The 22,796-nt window shown below is 46.5% G+C and overlaps 1 long non-coding RNA gene across 1 annotated transcript in view; it reads left to right on the top strand.

The window, feature by feature from the left end:
• Gm38875 overlaps positions 1-22,796 on the top strand; it is a 41,562-nt gene that overhangs the window by 7,654 nt on the left and 11,112 nt on the right. Inside the window, exon 2 of the long non-coding RNA XR_869365.2 lies at positions 12,395-12,535. This is a non-coding gene — a long non-coding RNA (predicted gene, 38875). The remainder of the gene's footprint in view (positions 1-12,394; positions 12,536-22,796) is intronic.

Genomic DNA, 22,796 nt, shown 5'->3' with positions numbered 1-22,796 from the left:
ACAGTGGCTTTTACCTCCCTCCTACCTATGTGTTTATGGAACCCATGGCAAAGAGGGATGACCTGTGTGGCAAAGGAACCCTTCTGAGTGACAGCATGTGACGTCTACATTCTAGATCATAACAGAGGACTCTCAGGAGCTCCATAGAAAGGGCCACTATGAAATGAATTTAGCCACTATGCTAATGTGTTCTACCAACATTTAGCACCAAGCTGGGGGCAGACAAGTGAGCCATTGCAGCAGGTCCCTTCAGTCAACTTTAGCTTTCAAAGCCAGAAGGCAAAAACAGGAGAAACTGTGCTAGAAGCGCCCAGCAGGGCTGCTTCTGAAATATCAACTACTCAAACTACTGCTGTGAGTCACTATATATTGGGGTGATCCACTGAGCAGCCAAGGCAATAATTCTCCTTATCTCCATCCTGGGCACTTGCAGAGAAGCCTCTTATATAGCTTCTCAGCTAAGCTCTCAAAAGGACTTGAGATTCCCCATTCCACAAGCAATGGCTGCTGGGGTTTGGGGTAGCACAGTCTCCCTCTGCAGAGGCCTTGATCTGAGAACTTTGTAGTCAGGCCTGAGAGTTAGAGCTGAGACACCTATGACTCCAGGCAACACAACTCTAGGGACCCAAGAGGGAGAGAGAAATTTTGGAGTGTGCATTCACAGCCTGGGGTGCTAGAGAATGTCTGAGAGACAGAGACCTCACCTGGGAGCCCCTGACTAAGTCCCAGGGAAGCTTGGAATTAGTTGGACTGTGTATGCCTATTTTCCTGCAGAGAGACAGCCCAGCCTACACAGTAGTAAAACCTTTCGAAAGAGCATGGCACTTTGCTCTTAGGAAGTCCCACACACCCTTAGCTATGTGGCAGGCCATGAGCTCAAGAAGCAAGGCAGTCAGCAGACATCATGCAGCAGTTTTCTCCAAGATTAAACCTTCCATGTTGGAGGGAAACTTAAAGATGGGGAGGTAAAACAGAAGGACGTTCTCTATTAAAGGGTCCCGGCATTAGGAAGGTTGTGTGTCACTGCTCTAAGGGGAGGCAAAATGATAGGAAGCTCCTTAAGACCGGAAGTAAACAAGTCAAAGTAGCTCCAGGAAGTCCCTGAAACTGACTAGGGACTTCCTGGAGGAAGGCTAGGCTCCTGCTTGACCAAGAGTATATAAACAGTCAAGACTGCTGAGAGTCTCTGATAAGCTCAGCTGCCTAGAAGAAGCAGAATTCAGCCCAACTGCCTAGAAAATGCAAAGAACTGCCTGAAAGCAGTGTAGATCAACTGCAGCACTATCCTAAGTGCCTAAGGATGCTGTCCACCCTGCTAAGCTGCCTACAGGCTGTGCAGTGTGCTTCAGGCTTCCAGCTTTTGTGAGCTGTCGTCTATGCTGGGGTGGGCTTTGGTAGTGCAGCTGTCTTTGAGACATTTCGGCTCCTGTAAATAACCCCAATAAAACCCATTGGTTTACCAAACTGGATTTTCATGAAATTGTGGGCCTCACCATTTAGGGGTGAATAGACATATGTATGTTGCATCTCTCTGGAAAAAGCCTATCACAAAGAACTTTCTTGTGTTGTATGAAGGTGAAAGGGAGGCTGGAGAAACTGTGTGACTGGCAGAACCACACAGCCTGTAAGGACATCACCCAGGAAAAGTCATACTTTTTTGTTTTACAAATAATTTAGGACAGAGAGAAGGCAGGTAGGGTTCCTCCAAGTTGGGAAGGGGTGACTTAAAAAAAAAAGATGTATTTATTTGTTTTATGTATGTGAGTACACTATCTCTGTCTTCAGATTCCATTACAGATGGTTGTGAGCAACCACGTAGTTGCTGGGAATTGAACTCAGGACCTCTGGAAGTGTAGTCAGTGCTCTTAACCACTGAACCACCTCAATGAGTGAGGAGTGGTTTTGAAATGAAAGGCAATGTTGCCCTGGTACTATTTGTATTTTGATGTTAATTCTGCTTCCTCAAGAGGGCCTGCCCCAGTGAGAGGGAGGAGTGGATCGGGTGATTGATTTCATGTGAACTTTCTCCCCACTCTAACTGGCCATATAAAGGCTAGAGCCTGTAATGGGTCAGTGGAAGAGAAAGGTGGGGCTCGAGGTTTTAGAGAGGAAGAAGAGAGGAAAGAGAAAAAAAGGAGTGGATGAGGTGGAGGAAGACGGAGGAAGAGGAAGTGGAAGGAAGATGGACTAGAACCCCGTGGTCTGGAGGAGCTGCAAGTACCAAGGGACCTCATAGCTGGGAAGAAGAGTAGTGTAGTGGGAAGAAGAGTAGTGTAGTGGGAAGCCTGCACAGTCTAGGTGTGCAGCTTATAAATACTGCAACTGAGTTGTGTGGGGTTTTTTTTGCACAGACTTCTTGGGGTTGGAGATTTACTGCAACCTTGGAGTCCCTGAACGGATCTGAGGGGAGAGAGGAAGTTGCTGGGTTCCCAGGGCTTGCTGGGCCACAGAGGGTAAACAGTTCTAAAGCAGAAAGAATGAATAAGCTGGGTGTGTGGCAGAGGTGTGGCTGGAGACCCCAAGGGTTAGCTGAAACTACAGCTGCAGGGCGTGTGCAGGAGAGAACTTTGAGCCTGGGCCCAGAGTCACTGCTACAAAGAACGTAGAGATGGGGCTCATTGTCCTTGTTGAGTTGAAACCCTCTCTGCTCTCCTGGGCCGTCTGGCGGACGGATGGGGTTTCACTAGCTTCAGCAGATGTGTTTGGTCTACCATCTCTCTTCTGTCAGAGGGGCTAGCAGAAATCCAGATGTGGGTGGAAACCCTGATGTCCCACTTCAAGCTACCAACAACCCCTGAGCTGTTCACTGCACACAGGCACCAGGCCAAAGGGGCTAAACCCCAGCTTGCCCTTTGATTTTTAACCATATGTCAGCAAGGCTGCATTTTCCAGAGTGATTGCAGATTGCTTTTCTTTTATTACTTAGAAAAATAAAGTTTTATGAGCTAAAGTTCACGGTACTTAAAATCTATAATTGAAAATACTTTTGAACATAAAAGTCGATGGCTCTGGTATAGTTGCACCCTCAATTTGTAGAATAATCCCATCACCCCCACAATAATTCTTTAGCTCTTAATGCTCCCTCGCCCAATGTCTAGACACCCAAGGATCTTGTGTGGAGATGGCATCCTCTGGTTTGTGGGTGTTTGTGGCTACTTCTTCCATTTAACATAGTTGTTTTCACGTTCTTTTTCTCTCTCGTGAATCAGTGCCTCGTCCTGGTATGTTCTGGTATGGAAGCTCTACTTTGGGTGAATGCATCCATTGGCTGATGGCCTTCTGGTTCTCATGAATAAGGATGTTATGCACACATGAGCAAGCTTTTAGGTGAACTTATCCTCCCTTCTCTTGGGTGTAGAGTTGGGGATAGAGAGTGCTCTTGGATCATCTTGAAGTTCTGGTTGACTTTCTGAATCACCAGGTTCCCTTCCAAGGGAATGGCATCCCGCTGCCCCAACTTTCCGGCTGGACAGGCATCTAAGACTCTGAATGAGAGTAAAGTTATAGCTGTCAGAACCACAAGCCAATGGCAGGCTTAATGTCAAGTAGACAGTTAGGAGGTGCTTGAGATACGTGGAGGGACTTTGGGGGTGACTGAGGATGAAGCCTAGGCCACAATCGTGCAGTTACAGGCTTGAACGTGCACCCAAGTCACCTCAGAAGGAGGGCTCAGGGCAGGCTCACATCACTCTCTAAGGGCGAGAAGCAAATTGAACTGACCTGCGTGGATGGCTATGGGATCCTCAAATCCAAATGCTGGAGATGACTTTTAGGTATGGAAGTGCATGGCTAAAACCCCAGCAATTGTATAGTGGAGGCAGGAGGGGATCAGGAGCTAAGTCATCCTTGTGTACAAAGCAAGTTCAAGGCCAGTCTGGACCACATAAGTCTCTGTCTCAAAAAGGCGAAAGAAAGCAAAAAAAAAAAAAAAAAAAAAAAAAAAAGGATTAGAAGAATCAGGGAAGATGGCTTCAGCCTGCCCCAGGTGACACTGTTGGGCAGTGGCTGTGGGAAGCAGACTCTCGGGCACATCTCAGGTCACAAGGTCACTGCAGTGAAGGCTGTGTGTGGCCACTCTCCATGTTTTCCCTGTCTGGAAGCCAAAGCCTGGCTTTCTTGCTGTCAAAGTGCTAGGGGCAAGCCCTTCTGGCCACTGTGGTTTTGGACTCGGTTCCTAAGAAGGTTCTAGAAAGAAGGACCCCTTGACCTGAAGCTTGGACAAGGGGGCAGCTTACTGAGCTCCAGGTGAAGGAAAGGAGATTCAGGGAAGCAAGGAAAAGATAGGGAGAAGCAGGCAGAAGTGAGGTCAAATGAAAGCATGAGCCTGGTCTCTGGCCGCCAGGGCAGGCTCTGGTGAGGTGGGTTCTCCGGCTGTTTCCTCCTGGTGCGTTGGCCACCACTGTTCTGAAGCATCTCCCTGCTGAAGGCCATTGCATCACAACACTGGTCTAAAACATGGCTTCCCTTCCTTCTTTCTTTTCCTCTCTCTCCCCCTCCTCCCACCTTCATCTTCAGCTTTTAATTAAGGTTATATTTTTCCTTGGGTCTTTATCTCTTCTCACTTCTCTTTCAGGCTTGCTTGGCAAAACCACATCTCTGGTCGCCTTGTCCCCACCTATGACGGAAAACAAGCCATGTTTTTGGGTTCGTTTGGTTTTGTATCTTTTTTTCCCCCCATTAGCTTTCTCAGAACCACCTGGGCTCACTTGAGATTCGTGGCCTTGACTGTTTCAAGACTCCACCACGCTGCCTCTCCTGCTCTGGTGTGTCTTCCTCTGCCTGCTGCAGCCTAAATACTGCCTCTCTAGATCTCACCCACCACTTCCTGCTTCCAGAAAATCAAAGCAGAATGTCCCTGGACTTCAAGGTTTGCCCGCCACTCTGCCTTCAATGTGTCCTCCTAAATTCCTTGTGTTTTGGAATTAAGAAGATTCAGTCCTCAAAAGTAGGCATGAGGGTTTTGGGAGTGGAGCCTCTTAAGAGGCTCTCTTGAGAGGTTGCAAGGGAAAGACCCCCATGACAGCATCAGTGGCTTTGTAAGAAAGACCTGAGTTGGTTTCACTGGGTTCTACAAAGGAAATGAGACATTATGTCATACTGGCACTTTGATATTGGACTTCCCAGTCTCCAAAGCCATGTCCCAGATAAACTTCTAATCATTATAAGTTGATTAGCATCAGCTGTTCAGTTATAGAAATAATAGGAGACAGACAAATACCCCTCCCTCTTGTGACATACTCTGCCTCCTACTCCTTGCTAAGGTTGAACTGACCGTGGGGTTGTGTGTCTGGGCCTGGACCATTTCCATCTCTCTCATCTGCTAAGAAACATCACTCCAACAATTCTCTGTCTCTCTGTCTCTCTCTGTCTCTCTGTCTCTCTCTGTCTCTCTGTCTCTCTGTCTCTGTCTCTCTCTCACCACAGCATTGTTCTTTTTAACTTCTGAATCATTCTTAGCCAGCACACAATCATGCCGCCATTTCTCCAAGCTTTGAAACATCATGCCAATGAAAATCCTTTTGACAAAGCCTTTCCCAAATATCCCTTCATATGTCTGTCTGGGGTCATGACTGTTGTGCAACAGTGAGCTTATAATGATGGCTTTAAAGCCACTATTATTTTATTCTGCCTCCAGCAGTCCGGCAGGACTTGGCTGTATGACTGCTGTGATTCACATGGCATAAGTGGGGCTATTGCCTTCTCAGGTCACTACTGGGACAGGCTGGCTCTGGCCAGTGGCTGGAGTTCATCTGGAGTTGTTAACATGAAACTTTGAATGTCCCTCTTCAGTGGCATGTCCTATTTAGAATATGGTGCCTTTGTTCAGTGCCTGTGGGCACTGCTAGATCTTCTTAAGATTTAACTTTGCAGCAGCACTGTTATTTTGGACACATTTCCTTGGTGATAGTCAATCATAGGTATGACCCTGATTCAACAGCAAGGGACTACAATATCCCTTGCATACTAAGAGGTGAGATTTGTCAAGGCCACCTAGTGCCCCGTTACCCTACTGCTCTCTGTCAGCAGAAGGGTCTCCGTCCCTTCCAGTCCTTCCTTCCATTTCCTTAAACCCATGCTGGTCAGGTATCCACTTCCCCTCTGAACAATGATGTTCTTTGTTAAGGTTGCCAGTAGCTACAACATGGCAAGATCCATAGTAAGGTCTCAGTCTTCACACTCCTGGGATCAACACAGTTGCCTGCTCCCCTCTTTGCTGGCTTCAGGACCTCAGTGTCTCCCCCTTTTCCTCCTGTTTCAAGGGCCCAACCTTCCCGGGTGATTTTTCTTGTTCCTTCCTTTGCCCAACCTCTCAGTACAGGGGCAACCCAACATTCAGCCCTTCATGTTCCTCTCTTGGCCAATCCCACCACTTGAAAATTCCCTTCATAGCCATGGACTGCATGGCTGCATTGACCATAGACTTGGTCAATATCTTAGATTACTTCCTATTGCTGTGATAAATACTGTGGGAAAAAGTAATATGAGAAGAAAGGGTTTACTCGGTCTATATCACAGGGCACAGTTCATCACTGAAGGAAGTCTGGGCAGGGACAGAATGCATTTGTCATTCGTTTGTAGTGACACTGGTATAAACAGACCTACTGAGTGGGCTGCACAGACAGTTATGTGTGGTGCTTGGCACTTGGAATTAACAATCAACAATTAAGTTAGAGAGTTATGCAATGACTGTACCATATACAGCAGAGTAAGTCTCTCTCTTGACTTAAAAGCAAAAGTTGACTTTAGAGCTGAAGCCCTGTGGTGGTGGCTACAGCCTTCAACATCCTGTTTACTGTTCCTCCAGATTACCTCAGAAGGCCACATACAGGGAGTGAGTGACCCAGGCCATCTAGGTCTGAGGAAGTGTCCTCTAAGATGCTTGCAAGTGAAACAGCTGTGATGTGTTTGTCAGAACGCACATCTGTAGCCCATAGCCCTTCCTTGCGTCCTGACGTCCCTCACCATCTTCCTTATTGTGCTGGACAGGTTTTTGTTTGTTTGGTTAGTTGGTTGGTTGGTTGGTTGGTTGGTGGTTGGTTGGTTTTTGTTTTTTTGTTTATTTTTTTGTCAACTTGACACAAACTAGAATCATCTAGGAAGTGAGACTGTCAATTGAGGATTTGCCTCCATCAGATTGGCCTGCAGGCAAGTCTATGAGGCTTTTTTTTTTTTGCTTGGTGGTGGAGAAGTGTGGGGGCATCCCTCTGTGGGTGGTTCCATCCTGGTTAGGTGTGATCCTTGGTATATAAGAGAGCAGACTGAGAAAGCCACAGAAAGCAAGCCAGCGCTGTGGCCTCTGCTTCAGGTCCTGCCTCCGGGGTCCTGCCTTGAACCTTGACCTGGGAGTTGTAAGCTGAAGTAAACCCTTACCTCCCCATGTTGCTTTAGGACATGGTTCTTATCATAGGAATAGAAGAAACCCTAACTAAGGCAGAAATTGGTGCTGCAGAATGGGCTACAGCTGTGACAGCCATGACTACATTGACTTTACCTCTGGTTGAAGGGTCGATCTGAACCTCCAAGGGTATGACATGACATTGCCGTTTCTAATAAGCTTCTAAGGGAGTCTAGTGTGCAGCTGGGCCAGAGCCGTTTCATTGCTGCCCTTTATCGGTTGCATCGATCATGAACTTTGCAGCTGCAGAAGAGCAGATTTAATTAGAGAAGGCGGAACATTTGGGGTGAGTGGATGACAGTGTCTGGACACGTCCAAGGGTCTCACAAGTCCCATCTCTCCTGTTGTCTTGGCTTGACTTGTTTTCAATTTAGCTGATGTCACTAGTACAAGTCATGTTCAGAAGGCTGGGCTTTGGAGGGGAAAGCAAAATTTAGGAGGGCGAAAAGGAGATAAGAAACAGATTAAAAACTCCCAAAGGCTGAGATCCAAAGGAAGGAGCTGAGGGCTGGGGCTGGGGAAGGAAAATAAATGATGTTTTCCTGAATTAACTGGGTAAGAGAAGATATTTTTTGGATATAAGAAAACTCTAAAAGACAGCATTGTATTGTTGTGAACCAGGGAGGAACTGCTTCTAACAGAGGGGACAAGAGAAACAGACTCAGCCCTTCTCCTCCAGGGCCAAGTAAGGATGGATGCAGTACTATAGGAATTATTGGTTCAGTCCCTGTAGGCAGAGCCAGAACCTATGGGACCCTCTAACCACATTTGAGTGATGGCTGTCACCTGAGCAGGAAGGAACAGGGAGGGGGTTATCAGGAACAGTATAAACTTCTATGTATGGCTAAATCCCAGCCACACCCAAGGGAGACCAATAACACAGGCTGGGTGCTAGAGGGGCCTTGCAGAGAACAAGAAGCCTGGTTCTCTATTGCCAGAAGGATCTGGAGTGGTGGACCAAGAGGCAATATCTGGACACTGTCATCCAGTACTTCATGCCCAGCCAAGCATCTGACAGGGGCAGCTCCACAGCAACCCTTAGGTACAATAACCAGAATATTCAACCTATGACTGAGCTCAGTCTGTACAGAAAGTGTTGGGGTACACCCAGTGGACCCACCAGAGAATAAGGCAGACATGATCCAAGCTTCCAGGAGCAGGGGAGACATGCCACATCATGTGTGCCTCAGTTACAGCTATGACCTTCCAGGAGAGTCTCCAGGAAGCAAGTTTGGATGTGACTTAACCTTCAAACCAGGATCTTTTAGGTAGTGAAAGTGGGCATCACTTACAGCTTTGATTGGACAACAAATTAGCACTCACCAGGGCTGTCCTGGGCCAATGGGGCACACAGGTGCCCTGGCACGGAGAGACACCAGCTCCCCTTGAAATCAAGTCAGGCTTCCTCTAGGAAGGGACATTTGAGCTGATACTTAACAAATGTGTAGGATTTGACTAGCTGCCTGGGTTGATTTTGTATATTGTCAGCCTGTAGACGCCTCCTGGGTGGTTGTCATTGTGATATTGGTGGGTCGTTGGATAGGTGATGTTTCAATGTCATAGTAAGTCCCTTATGGGAAATGTCATGCTTGTCTGACAGCTCTGCCTGGGATTCTTGTCAAGGCACCAACTGGAAGCATGGGTCAGCTGGCACATCTGCTGCCTCTCCCGCCTTTTGTCATGCTGCTCAGAGCAGAAGCTGGGGACCTAGTGGCTTCTCACCTAGCCCCCTGTCACTATCTTTTTCTGATGTTTGATACATCTGTTTTACCCCTGTCTTATTATGATAAACATACATAATATAAAATTAACCACTTCTAGGCATAGAGTTCCATGGCATTAAGTGCTGCAGCCAACACCATCAGTTTCAGAATATTTCATCTTCCCAGGCAGCAACTTTCCACATTAAACACTAACACACTCTCTTCCTCCTCCAGGCCCTCATACCCACCGTGCTGTCTCTCCTTGAATTCAGCTATTCCATATTGTGGGTGTGATCTAATGCTGCATGTATTGTGTTAGTCTGGCCCCCCAAATTGCACAAGAATCCACATGTCTGCATTTTAGACACTGAGGGACCCTGTCCCTAGTTAGTTTTGATTGGTAAATAAAGTTGCCAGCAGCCAATGAGTGGGCAGGGAGACAGAAGCAAGATTTTAGGATTCCCCCTCCCCCCGCAAGGGACTGAGGAAGGAGCAGAAAGAAAGAGAGCCACTATGACAGAAAAGGGGTAGAGACCACATCTGAGGGGTGCCAGTCAGAGAACATAGCCATCATGTAGGTGATGGAAAATTCAGTCTGAGAGGGCTGTAGGTCTGGGTCCGGACAGCCAAGATGGAATATAGGTTTTAGTAAGTCCTCTTGTAACCATATTATTTTTCAAGGGAGAACATCTCTATCCATATTATAGTGTGTCTGTCAAACTCTCTTTCCTGTTCAAGGTTGGATGGCATTCTACTGTGTGACTATCAGCATGTTCCAACCACCCATCAAGAGTTGGGTTGCTTCCATCTCTAGCTGTTGTACACAATGTTGCTGTGAACACCAGCATAAATCTGTTCAAGCCTCTGCTTTGTTTACTTCCCCATGCTGTAACCAAATACCTGAGATGTCAGCTCAAAGGAGGAAAGGTTTGCTGTGGCTCCCAGCCACATGAGCTACAGACCCCATTGCTTCTGAACTTGTGGTGAGAAGGTTCAGGACCTCATAACAGCGGAGTATGCTGTTGCAGTTATTGACTTTATGGGAGCCAGGTAGGCAATAGAGTTGGGCATGTGGGGACAGGTATGGACCCAGTGACCTGCTTTCTCCAACTGAGCTCTGCTTATTAAGAGACCACACACATGGTAAGTCCATTGATGGGGTTAGCACCTTCACAATGCAATCATCTCTCAGCCAAACCACCAAGTCTTCAATCAGTGAGGCTTTGGGGTAACACGCCTGTTTTCATTTTGTGTGGGTTTAAACAGCATGACAGCCAAACCATGGAGTGGGTCTCCCAAGCTTTTCCCAGGAAGGATTGTGCTGTTTCCTGTGATAGTGGCACCAGGTGACAGATCCATCAACCATGTGCAGGAATTTCACTTTCTTCATACCACTGTTAGCAACCGTTGAATCGCTTTACCTTTTGTAGGGACTTGTATTAGTCAGGATTCTCTAGAGTGACAGAACTTACAGAGTGAATCTCTATCTAGAGAGAGAAAGGGGATTCACTGGAATGACTTATAGGTTGTGGTCCATCTAACCCAACAATGACTGCTTTAAATCGGAGGTTCAAGAATCCAGTTGTTCTTCAGCCCAGGAGGCTGAATGTCTCTCTCAGCTGACCTTCAGCATATTCTGGAATAAGTTGGCTTGAACACCAGTGAAGGACAGACTTGATAGTGAGGTGGGAGCAGGCAGGCAAAGAGTAAAGGCTTCCTTCTTCCATACCCTTATATAGGCTTCCAGCAGAAGGTGTAGCCCAGGTTAGAGGTGTGTCGTCCCACTGCAAAGATCTGGATCAGAAATTGATCTTCCCACTTCAAATGATCAAACTAAGCAAAAATCCCTTGCAGGTGTGCCCAACCATTTTTTCTTTTTGTTTTTCTTTTTTCTTTCTTTCTTTGTTTTTTGTTTTTGTTGTTTGTTTGTTTTAGTTAGTTCCAAACAGTCACATTGACAACCAAGAATAGCCATCACAGGATCTTTCTTTTTTCCAATTTGAAGAGGATTGTTGATTTCATGTAGCTACTTTCAAGAAGAGTACAGTGTCCCCACAGTCTTTAGCCATTTCCCACCAAGAGTGACATGTCACACAGTTACAACATCTCAAGCATAATAGTTTAAGCAAGTGTTAGTGTCATTTAGTGCTTACTAATGTACATGGTGTGTGTGTGTGTGTGTATAGATATTTAAATTTTATCACATGCAGAGATTCATGTGACAACCACATCAGTTAAATTCCCAAGATATATAAAAAATATTAAGCATGTGGGGAAATTTTAAATGACAGGAAACTAAAGTGAGCACCCGTGCACTGCCATCCAGCGTCAGCTCTCAGCATCAGTCTCCTCCCAGCCTCCTCTCTCCTCCCTGACATTTCAGTACCTCAGAGGCTTTTCATCATTCCATCTGCAGCCACTGCAGAAAGGTAGGAGATGGGGCAGAGCTGCTATGGCACCCTTAAGCACAACCCCTGCTCCCAGACAACAGTAACCCCTAGACATTCCCACCTAGATGCCTACCCACCCACCCCAACAGCAGCAATCCAGCCATATCCTAGGCGAGGGGAGCACCAACTGCAAAGGTATTTACTTGGCGTGGAAGACGACAAAAGTCACCATTTCATGCCCTACAGACAGCCCACCGAAAGTCTTGCTGGGGCTGGAGAAATGGCCCTTGGTGCCCTTGCGTAGGACTCAGCTTTGGTTCAGAGCACAAACATGGTGGTTCATGACCATCCTTAACTCCAGTTTCTGGGGATGCCTAATTTCCGAGACCACCTGGCGCACATGGGGTGCAATACATATATGCAGACAAAACATTGAAATGCATTAAATAAAAAATAAATACGTAGAAAGTCCTCTCCCTTTACCTTCCAGACAGAGTCTCCGTACAGCCACTCCCTGCTGTGTTGGTGTCCATTGGCTATAACCAAATAGCTGAGAGAAAGTCACCTTAAGGGAAGACCGGTTTGTTATGGCTCTTGCCTGCAGAAGTTTCTGTCTACTGGCAGCAGGCTCATTTGTTTCTGGGCCTGTAGTGAGGAGGTTCATTTACCTGGCTCTTATCTCAAAGTTCTGGAAGGTTTTAGAATCTTCCACCCAAACCTCTGCAGCAGCCTCCAACCTAGCACACTGCCTCCCTCTGCCTGGCTGCAGCCCAGAGAGACCCTACTGCAACCCTAGTTGCCGTACTCCTCATTGCTCAGAACTTCCGGCTTTCAGGCATTCAAAAGTGCACACCAAGGATGCTCCCCGCACCTTTGTCTTCTAATTTCTTTCTCTTTCCCACTAGGGACATCCAGGTGCCCTCCTGCTTTCTGACCTTTGGCAGTCTGATCCTTCTGTTTGGAATGCTCATCTTCAGATGCCACATGGTCTACTGGATGCCTCCTTGTCTAGGCTCAGACCTCATGTATAAAAACAGCATAACTTGGTATGCATGGGGGGTTGGTTCCAGGACCTCCTTGAATCCTTCAAATATTCTCAGATACTCATGTGTTATATATACTACAGTATACATCCTCAGAGCCATACACACCCTCTCATATATGTTTGTATTTAATTTCTTTGGAGAGCTTTTTTGTATTGTATTTACATACATTTTATATGTAAATCTAACCCTTCTTCTCCCCCCTCCCCGCTCCAGCGTCTCTTGTGTCCTCTCTACCCCTTCTCAAATTCATGACCTCTTCTTTAATTACTTTTTGTAAATGCTGCTTTTACTACCTCAGAAGAAGAGCTAAGATGAGAGCTCTACCCAAACCGTGTGAATACACAGCTTGTGCTGATGATGATCCCAGAGTGTTTCTATCTAACTCTCCCTAGGCCTAGGCCTGGAAGCTTCTAACCTCCATATAATCTAATCTTCTGCAAACCCAGATCTTGAAGGTTTCAGCCTCAAGTCTCTGTCTACTAGCCTAGGCCTAGAATGTTTCAGCTTCCAAGACTTAACTGCTGCATAAACTCACCCTTTCTAGCTCTTTCTGAACTCTGGCTGTCTGGTTCAGCTCAACTAGCTATTCTGGCTCAAGCTCCTTAAGCTGATTGATTCAAACTGGCTTCTCTTGGCTTCTGACTGAATTGCTCTGCTTGGAAGCACTGCCTCTGAGCTTCATGAACTGAACTGCACTGAACTCAACTGTTCTGCTTTGAACTGAGCTCAACTGCATTCAACTGAACTGCTCCAAACTGAACTGACCACAACTGAATTGCACTGAATTCCCTTCCCCCACCTCTCTCTCACTGTTCCTTAAGTAGCCTCTCTTTCCTGTCTGTTATCATAAGAGTTGTGTATTCCTATCTCTGACTCGTTCTGTCAAATCTTCCTCTGATTCATCACTTTATCTGCCTCTCAATTCGATGTCATTGTTTGGGATTAGAGGTATGAACCAAAGGCATGTCTGTATTCCAGTCAGGAGGATTAAAGGAGTGTGTCATGCCTGCATTCTAGCTGGATCGTATCTTTGGATGTGATCCCTTGCCAGAGCAGCTATGTTGCTGGATTAAAATTCCTCTACAATTATTGTTACACATACATGCACACTTGAAACCTACTAAATCCATTTGGTGTTGCTTGTATGTACATGTATTTAGGACTGACCACTTGGAATTGGCCAGAGAACTCATCTCTGGTGAAGACTGATCCTTCATTTCTCAACAGTCATTATTGCCTATAGGTCTTCATCTAGGGATGGGATATTGTGAGATTTCCTCCACCCATGTTGGCATGTTAATTGGTTTGTCATTGTGATAGTCTTGAAACAGATACCCTGGTCCTCTGGCTCCTACAGCTTCTGTCTCCTCTTCTTTGATGTTGCTATGTGTAGGAGTGTGTTGTAGATATATGAGTTAGGGTTGGGCTTCCCATGGTCTGTTCTCTACATTTTGACTGGTTGTAAATCTCTGAGATGGTCTCCATTGGTTTCACAAAGAAACTTCTTTAATGGGGGTGAAATCTACACTTACCAGGGAAAGTGGGTGCAGGTTCCATTGTAAGCAGACCTGCAAGTGTTGAGATAGTTGAGGGATTTGCATCTCCAGATGACTGCCTGTGCCAATACAGTGTAAACCCTCTGCAAATACTGATTTCACTCCAGCTGGAGGGGAATAGGTCTGCTCGGTGCTGATGGAGGTTTAATTTTCAGAACAGTTTCTGTCCGAGATTGGGTAGACCTGGGGATTTGGAGACCAGGGACACTGAGTCAACCACAACTTATATCTCCCTCTGCATCCACCTGATACTTTGCTCTGTGTCTCCATTGCTGATGGATGAGAGGAATAAACAGATGATTCCATGGGCTGGGCCCATAAGTATTCTGTGGGATGAATGGAGTGAGTGAGGCCAGGTTCCTGTTTATTGCTCCCCCAAGGATTGCCATGGGCCTCCCTCTGGTCACAGTCACTGTTTAAACATTGCAAACTCTTCTTCAGTGGCCCACTCTCTGGTAGGAGCCCAACCCCTGTGCTAACCTTGTTACTCAGCTCTCCCTGGTGACTCTCTGAGTCCATCTCTGTGCCTATTCTCTCTCTCTCTCTCTCTCTCTCTCTCTCTCTCTCTCTCTCTCTCTCTCTCTTTCTCTCTCTCTCTCTCTCTCTCCCCCCGTTTCTTCCTCCTCATTATTTATCACCTTTTCATGTGGTACACGTTACACCTTCCTGCATTACTTGTCATCTGAATCCTCTACCTGGCCAGCCCTGTCCTATTGCACAATCTGTGTATCTTACAGCCCCAGCAGTCTCCATTCACAGACTGTGATGCGATTACAGCAAAGGCGACTCTTGGTGTTGTACAACAGTAGCCCTAACACTCAAAAATGTGAAAGCCATTGCGGGGGTGGGGGGGCTGTTTTCCAACTGCTTAGAAATAAACTTAGCTCACTCTGGTCTCACAAGGTTTTCTTTAAGGATTATCAATCTCTTTTCCTCCCAAAGAAAAGAGGATCCTTACCTAGAGGTATCTAGGGCTCTTCATAAAATCCTTGAGAGTAGTGTGCCGGCTGGTTTTGTCAGCTTGACACAAGCTGGATTTATTTGAAAAAAGGGAACCGCCGGGCAGTGGTGGCGCACACCTTTAATCCCAGCACTTGGGAGGCAGAGGCAGGTGGATTTCTGAGTTCGAGGCCAGCCTGGTCTACAGAGTGAGTTCCAGGACAGCCAGGGCTATACAGAGAAACCCTGTCTCGAAAAACAAGAACAAAAGCAAAAACAAGAGAGAGAGAGAGAGAGAGAGAGAGAGAGAGAGAGAGAGAGAGAGAGAAAGGAAGGAAGGAAGGAAAGAAGGAAGGAAGGAAGGAAGGAAGGAAGGAAGGAAGGAAGGAAGGAAGGAATCTCCGTTGAGAAAATACCTCTATAAGATGGGATTGCAGGAAAGCCTATAGGGCATATTTTTAATTGGTAAGCCCATTGTAAGTGGTACCATCCTTGGGCTAGTGATCCTGGGTTCTTTAAGAGAGCGAGTTGAATGAGCCATGAAGAGCAAGTCTGTTCATGTCCTCTGCATCAGCTTCTGCCTCCAGATTCCTGCTCTGCCTGAGCTCCTGTCCTGACTTTCTTTGATGATATACAGTGATTTGGAAATGTAAGTCAAATAAACCCTTTCCTCCCCATCCCAGCGATGGTAACCCTCACAAGGACAGGTAGCAACTGTATCTTATTGCTTACCCAATGTTGTGGTTGTTGTCTGACATGCCAGATAGGACTTACTCAGTGGTGCCATTGTGGCACCAGGCTGTATGGCAGCTTCCAGCCCTCAGAAGTCATATGTGTGCTTGGTTCCCACCCTCAAGACTCAGCTGAGAGCCTGGAGATGTGTCTGGTCCAGGATGTGCCAAGGACATACTTTTGAGCTGCCTGATAGGTCTGAATGAATTGCCTTTCCCTTTCCATGTCCCCCTCGCACTATATAACTCAGAACAAATTGGACTTGATCCTGAGATGAGTTCCCCAAAGGGGAGGTCAGAATGATCCTGACCATCAAGTTGACCCTGAGGACTTATGAGAGGCCAGTACTAGATATGAAATTTCAGGCTGCAGCAGGCAAACAGGCTGCCCCTTCATGTCTTCCCTAACTTTTCTCAACAGCCTTGTGAGCAGGAGCAGGAGCTCCCTTGCCTTTGTGTGGTGGTTTGAATATGCTTGGCCCACAAAGTGGCACTATTAGAGGAAGTGTGTCAGTGTAGGAGAGGGCTTTGAGACCCTCTTCCCAGCTGCCTGGAAGCCAGTCTTCTAGTGTCCTTCAGATCGAGATGTAAAACTCTCAGCTCCTCCACTGCCATGCCTGCCTTGCCTCCTACCTTGATGATAATGGACTGAACCTCTGAAGCTGTAAGTCAGCCCTAATTAAATGATGCTCTTTATAAGAGTTGCCTTGGTCATGGTGTCTGCTCACAGCAATGGAAACCCTAACTAAGAAACCTTGCCCTGCATGGCTCCTTTGTTCTCATCAGATGTTGGGTCCAGTCTGGTCAGCTCACTTGCTATCTCTTGGCAGGGTGGCTTTCTTTACCATGTTCTCCTCCCTCCAGAGGCTAGGGCCCAGAGGCACCCGTGGATGTTCTTTACTTGATTGAAAGTGCTGTGGGTAGCAGGAGAGACTTGAGAAAGGACAGTGATGAGAGGAGCCATTAGGTACTAATGCCACCCACCATCACTGCACAGCCTGGCAGGCTTCTCTCAGGCCAACTGGGTTGGGGTTAATTAGCTTCTGGACTTCTTCACTGTGGGGTGTCTCCTTAATCATCTGCCACCTGCCCCTCTCCAGTCCAGCAGGGATGAGAGTTCTGGTAGCAGGAACTGACCTCGGACCAGTGGACCAAGGGCAAGTCTCAGAGAGCTAAAGTCACATGCCCCAGTGGCTCCACTGCCAGCTCCCATAGAGAAACTGAGGCCCATGGAGGTGGGGACTGATCTGGGGTCCTTTTTTGGGTGGCAGAATCATGAAGCAGCCTGGCATCCTTGGATTCAGGTCTAAGGCTGACTGTCTCGAAATGCCTTTATTCATACTGTAGACTGAGCTCCATCACACTGTGTTAAAGAGTCCAAGGCTTCAGAGATGACTAAGTCGGAGGGAGATCCTCCTCCCACGGGCTCACTCTACAGCAGAGGACACCCCATTGAAAAGGCTAGCAAGCAAATAAATGGGTGATAGCAGAGTGCGGACGGATCGCAAGGGTGGCAAACTGCAATACCCAGGATGATCATGGACTGCCTTACTCAGGGAGTGTGGTTTAATGCATTTTGCTTCACACCGAGACCTGATTGTCAGGGCAATTGTATTAATGAGATCACAGGATTCATGTCTTTCTCTGAGACAGAGAACTGGTCTTCATGAGCATAGGTTATTCTCACAAGAGCAGGTACTTACAGGAGGTGCCTGGCGACTCCCCTTGGTCTCTGGTACACAAGCTGCCTCCTGGTCCTTCCATTTTCCCACTATGTAGGGAACTCCGCAAGTCACACCAGAAATAGGATCTTTGGCTGCCTGATCCTGGACTTCCAGAATCCAGAATAAGAGCTAAGCAATGTCCTTATTATTTACCTGCCTCTGGGTTTTGGTTGCAGCAACACAGCATGAACCAGGACTCCAGGGCAGACACCCGGGAAGTCCTTTCTGAGGAGATAACTAATTTCCCTAAGATAACAAGCTTTTCTTTATCAATTCTTGGCTAATAAAGAAGGATGACATAACAGGAGACAATTATACTTTCACAGCCCCCAGTGGCAGTGTAGAGACAGGTCTGGGGAGTTGAGCATTGCAAACACCACAAAGAAAACAGCAAGACCCTGTGTCCCTTTACAGTGTGGTACCAAAGAGTCTTTAGAAAATCAAAGGTAAATCTGGGGCTAGGGAAATGTCTCAGTAGGTAATACCCATGCAAGGATGAGAACCTGAATTTGAATCCCAGAGCTCATGCTGCTGACCCCACCCCCCCAAAAAAAAAACCAAAGGCTAAGCACAGCGACAAGTGTTTGTGACCCCTGTGTTGGTGGGGGGCAGACAGGAGAGTCCCTAGGGCCCTATGGCCTGGCTAGCCCTTGTGCAAACGTGTGGCGCCTGAGGGACAAAATTAAATTTGCCCTCTGATATCCCCACATGCACGTGCACGGGTTTGCACGCGCACACACGTGTACGCACACACGTACAAACATACACACAGGCACACACACACACCCATGCACACACACATGCATGCACACATGCACACATACACACACATGCATACACACAAACACATTCACAGGCACGCACACACACACATACACACAGGCACATACATGCACACACACGCACGCACACATGCTCACACACATGCATATACATGCACACGTGCACACACGTGCACACACACACATACACACATGCTCCTTGTGAGACTGCTGAGCACTCTGGACAGCACACCTGTGGCCCAGTTCTCAGTCTCCAGGTGACTCAAAGGATGGAGAGACTCATTCAACCACACACCATGGTGGTCCAACCAGCAAAATCCAGACTGTGGGACCCTCTACAGGAAAGATGGCCAGCATTTTTTCCTTAAAGAAATATAATGCATTCCATCCAATAGCTGACTGCGAGCATCCACTTCTGTGTTTGCCAGGCGCTTCTGTGTTTGCCAGGAACTGGCATAGCCTCACAAGAGACAGGCCCCGAGTGAAGGAGCTAGAGAAAGTACCCAAGGATCTGAAGGGGTCTGCAACCCTATAGGTGGAACAACAATATGAACTAACCAGTGCCCCCAGAGCTCATGTCTCTAGCTGCATATGTATCAGAAGATGGCCTAGTCGGCCATCATTGGGAAGAGAGGTCCCTTGGTCTTGCAAACTTTATATGCCTCAGTACAGGGGAACACCAGGGCCAAGAAGTGGGAGTGGGTGGGTAGGGGAGCGGGGGGGGGGTATAGGGGACTTTCGGGATAGCCTTTGAAATGTAAATGAAGACAATACCTAATAAAAAAATTGGAAAAAGAAAAAAAGAAATTTATAAGGACAAAAAAAGAAAGAAAAAAAGAAAGAGAGAGAGAGAGGGAGGGAGGGAGGGAGGAAGGAAGGAAGGAAGGAAGGAAGGAAGGAAGGAAGGAAGGAAGGAAGGAAGGAAGGAAGGAAGGAAGGAAGGAAGGAATATAATGCAGTGTAGGAGCTGGCTCGGGGGTTAAGAGTACTGGCTGCTCTTGCAGAGGACCTGAGTTCAAGTCCCAGTACCCACATAGCAGCCACAACTGTCTGTAACTCCAGTCCCTGAGGATCCCACACTCTCTTTGGCATACAAAGACACTTCACAAATACGATGCACAGATAAACATGCAGACAAAACTCCCATACTCATAAGACAAAAATAAAGGCAAAAATGAAATATATTATAGGACCAGTGAGATAGTTCATCAGGTAGAAGAAATCCATGACCAAGCTTTACAACCTGAATTGAGTCCCTGAGACCTGCATGGTGGGAGGTGAGAACCAATTTCCAGAAGTTGTCCTCAGTGTGCCACATGCACACACCCCACACACGCATGCACACACACATACACACATGCATACACACACACATGCACACACACATGCACACATATATGCACACAAAATTATTAAATGTTAGTTTTAAAAAATAAAGTATATTTTAAAGGGGAAAACTGTCAGAAAAGACACTTAAAACTACCAGAGTCTCTCCAAACTTTGTATGCCCCAGTACAGGGGAATGCCAGGGCCAAGAAGTGGGAGTGGGTGGGTAGGGGAGCAGGGTAGGGGGAGGGTATAGGGAACTTTCGGGATAGCATTTGAAATGTATATAAAGAAAATATCTAATAAAAAAATAAAGTAAGCCAGCAAGTAGGAAAAAAAACAAAAACAAAAACTACCGGAGTCTTCAAACACATAGAAAGTAGCCACTGTGTGTGAACTTAGTTTAGTTCCTGGTTGAAACAAACCACCTAAAAGACATTTTATGGTGTCTATGAAAGACGTTTCTACTAAACAGTGAACATTCGATGGTGCCCAGGAATGACTGGTATTTAATGTGATAATGGGACTGGCTGTTTTTAAAAGTCATTCTCATTTTTTAAAGATGCACTGAAATATTTATGAATGCATGCCAAAATAATACATCTGGAATTTGCTTCCAACCAACGTCTGAGGGGAGGGACAGATGGGCATAAAATGGAACCAAGTTGATAACTGTGATGCATATCACATATTCTGTCTATTTATATACTTACTGGAAGTTTCTGGACTAAAAAGAAATGAAGGGAATTGGGGTATTTCTGAGAGACTGTGGATAGTGGAGGCCACACAACTCCAGAAGGGTAGGGAGTCCGTCTACCTTGATCAACAGTAAGCATCTGCTGTGGCTAATATGGAGAGTGGCCCCTAAAGGTCAAGAAAATAAGATATTATGCATCCAGACTGGAAAGAAAGAAAACCATCACTGTTTGTAAGCGTGCATGGCCTTGCAGATGGAAAATCTGAACTAATGCATTAAAGAGAGAGTGGAGGTAATGAATGGGTCCAGGCAGGTCATAAAGCAGGTCAATGTATAGAAGCCAATGCTACTTATGTACACTAGCAATGAGAACCCCACCAATGAAATGATAGCATGATTTCACTTGTAGTGAAAGGCTCAGAATACCTCGAATGAACAGAGACAAACCACATGAACGCTGTGGGCTTGGCTCAGCAGGTTGGATAAAACGAGGATATGACCACTGCAAGGTGTGATAGAGGAGAGGTTTCATTGTCAATATGAGAGAGACATTAACTAGAGGCATCTGGAAGGGTCCAGAGCAGAGAAAGAGAGAGTAGCAGATTGAACATGGCCAGCAGAACAGATTAGGCCATGAGAGGGGAGGTCCAGGGAGCAAGGGAAGAAGGGAAGAGTGAGCAGAAGAGAGGGGAGAGAGTACACGGGAAAAATGGATGGGTTATGTGCGAATCAGTAGCTGGGGAGAGAAGCAAAGCCCTGGGCTGGAGAGGTTTAGGGTGGGAGGCAGGATAGGAAGAGCAGAGCAGAAGAGACACAGATATTGAGTAACCCTGGGCCAGTGTGCACCACCTGAGCCATTTGTCCTGAGTTTCTTTGGGACCTGACATAAGCAAAGGTGTTCCTCACCAAATGTGGCAACCTGAGTTCTATCCCTGGAACCCACATGGTATCAGGTGAGGACCAACTTCCTCAAGTTGTCCTCTGACCTACACACACACACACACACACACACACACACACACACACACCATACCATGGTCTGTGTCCCCTATGCCCAATAAATAAAGGGAACACTAAGCTGTTTTGAGAAGATTTTCACATTAGAAACTATGAAGGGAAGCCTCCTTGAAAGCAATCAAAAATGCTCCACACAGGGAAAGATGCCTGCACTGGAAGACTTGGTTTTGTTAAGACGTCTGTGCTGCCAAAAATCTACTACTCATCAATACCCCTCTTACCAGACTTAGAGTTGTCTCCCTTTTTTTTTTTTGAAAGAATTGACAAACTGATTCTAAAATTCATATGGAAATGCAAGAGACCCGGAATAGAAAAAAAAAAAAAAAAAAAAAAAAGAAGTGAGTCACAATTCTCACATTCAAAAGTTTCTGTGCCAAAGACAGGAGAGATGCACAGGCACAGCACGTAAACCAGGGAAAGAGAAGGGAGACGCCCTCCATTGTGACCAACTGACGGTGCCAAGACATTCAACCAGAAAGAGTCTTTTCACCCAATGGAGCTGGGAAGACTGGCTTCATAAGCCATCCAATCATTGTCCCTCAAACGGGTCAAAGTGGATCATGGACTGTTTACAAATTAGACCACGAACTATTTGCCTCTTAGATATGATACCAAAAACATAATCAACAAGAGAAAAATTAATACATTGGACTTTTATCAAAATTAAAAGCTTTAGTGTAATTTTAATTAGGGCTAGCAGGCTATGGGTGCTGGGTGCAAGAATGATGCTATCTCAAGAGAATATGGCTGATCAAACTTTTTTTATTTATGTGATTTCCTGTTATGAACATATCCCATCTATGGTGAGAAAGACACACATGGACAGTGTGAAATCCAGGGGAAATTTAAGCTGAAATGCTACCACATGGAATGCATCGTGACTGCCGTCTCCATGGCCACAGAACTCCTGGAGAGGATGCATCCTCTTATAGTCGGCAGCTGCTGGCTGGAGGTGTTGGCTCAGCAACAGACTCCTGCTATGGCGCTTCGCTGTCACGTCAGAAGTGCACAGGAGTTAATTTCCACTCAGTCCTGGTTTTAAAGTGTGTGTGTGTGTGTGTGTGTGTGTGTGTGTGTGTGTGTGTGTGTTCCAGTGCCCAAGGAGGTCAGAAGAGGCCATCAGTGAAGCTGGTCTTAAAGGAGCTTGTGGGCTGCCTGACGTGGGTGCTGGAGACAGAACTCAGTCTTCTAGAAGGGCAGTGAACTCTTAGCCTCGGCATCATCTCTCTAACTCCCAATCATTCACTTTTAAGAGAAAGATGGTTTTTAGAATATTACAATATTTTCAAGTGGAAAAGTGGTTAGCAAAAAATAAAAAAATTAGAGACTGGCTGAATGCATGGTGATGCTACATGACTGGCTGAGATCTGGGGGAGTTCCAGGCCAGCCAGAGTAACATAGGAAGAAACTGCTAAAAGAGAAAAGAAGGAAGGAAGGAAGGAAGGAAGGAAGGAAGGAAGGAAGGAAGGAAGGAAGGAAGGAAGGAAGG

Source organism: Mus musculus, chromosome 6, assembly GCF_000001635.26.
Source record: "Mus musculus strain C57BL/6J chromosome 6, GRCm38.p6 C57BL/6J".
In the NCBI taxonomy this organism is placed as follows: Eukaryota; Metazoa; Chordata; class Mammalia; order Rodentia; family Muridae; genus Mus; species Mus musculus.
The sequence above is the reverse complement of the archived record's forward strand: the minus strand, read 5'-3'. Positions and strand labels throughout refer to the sequence as shown.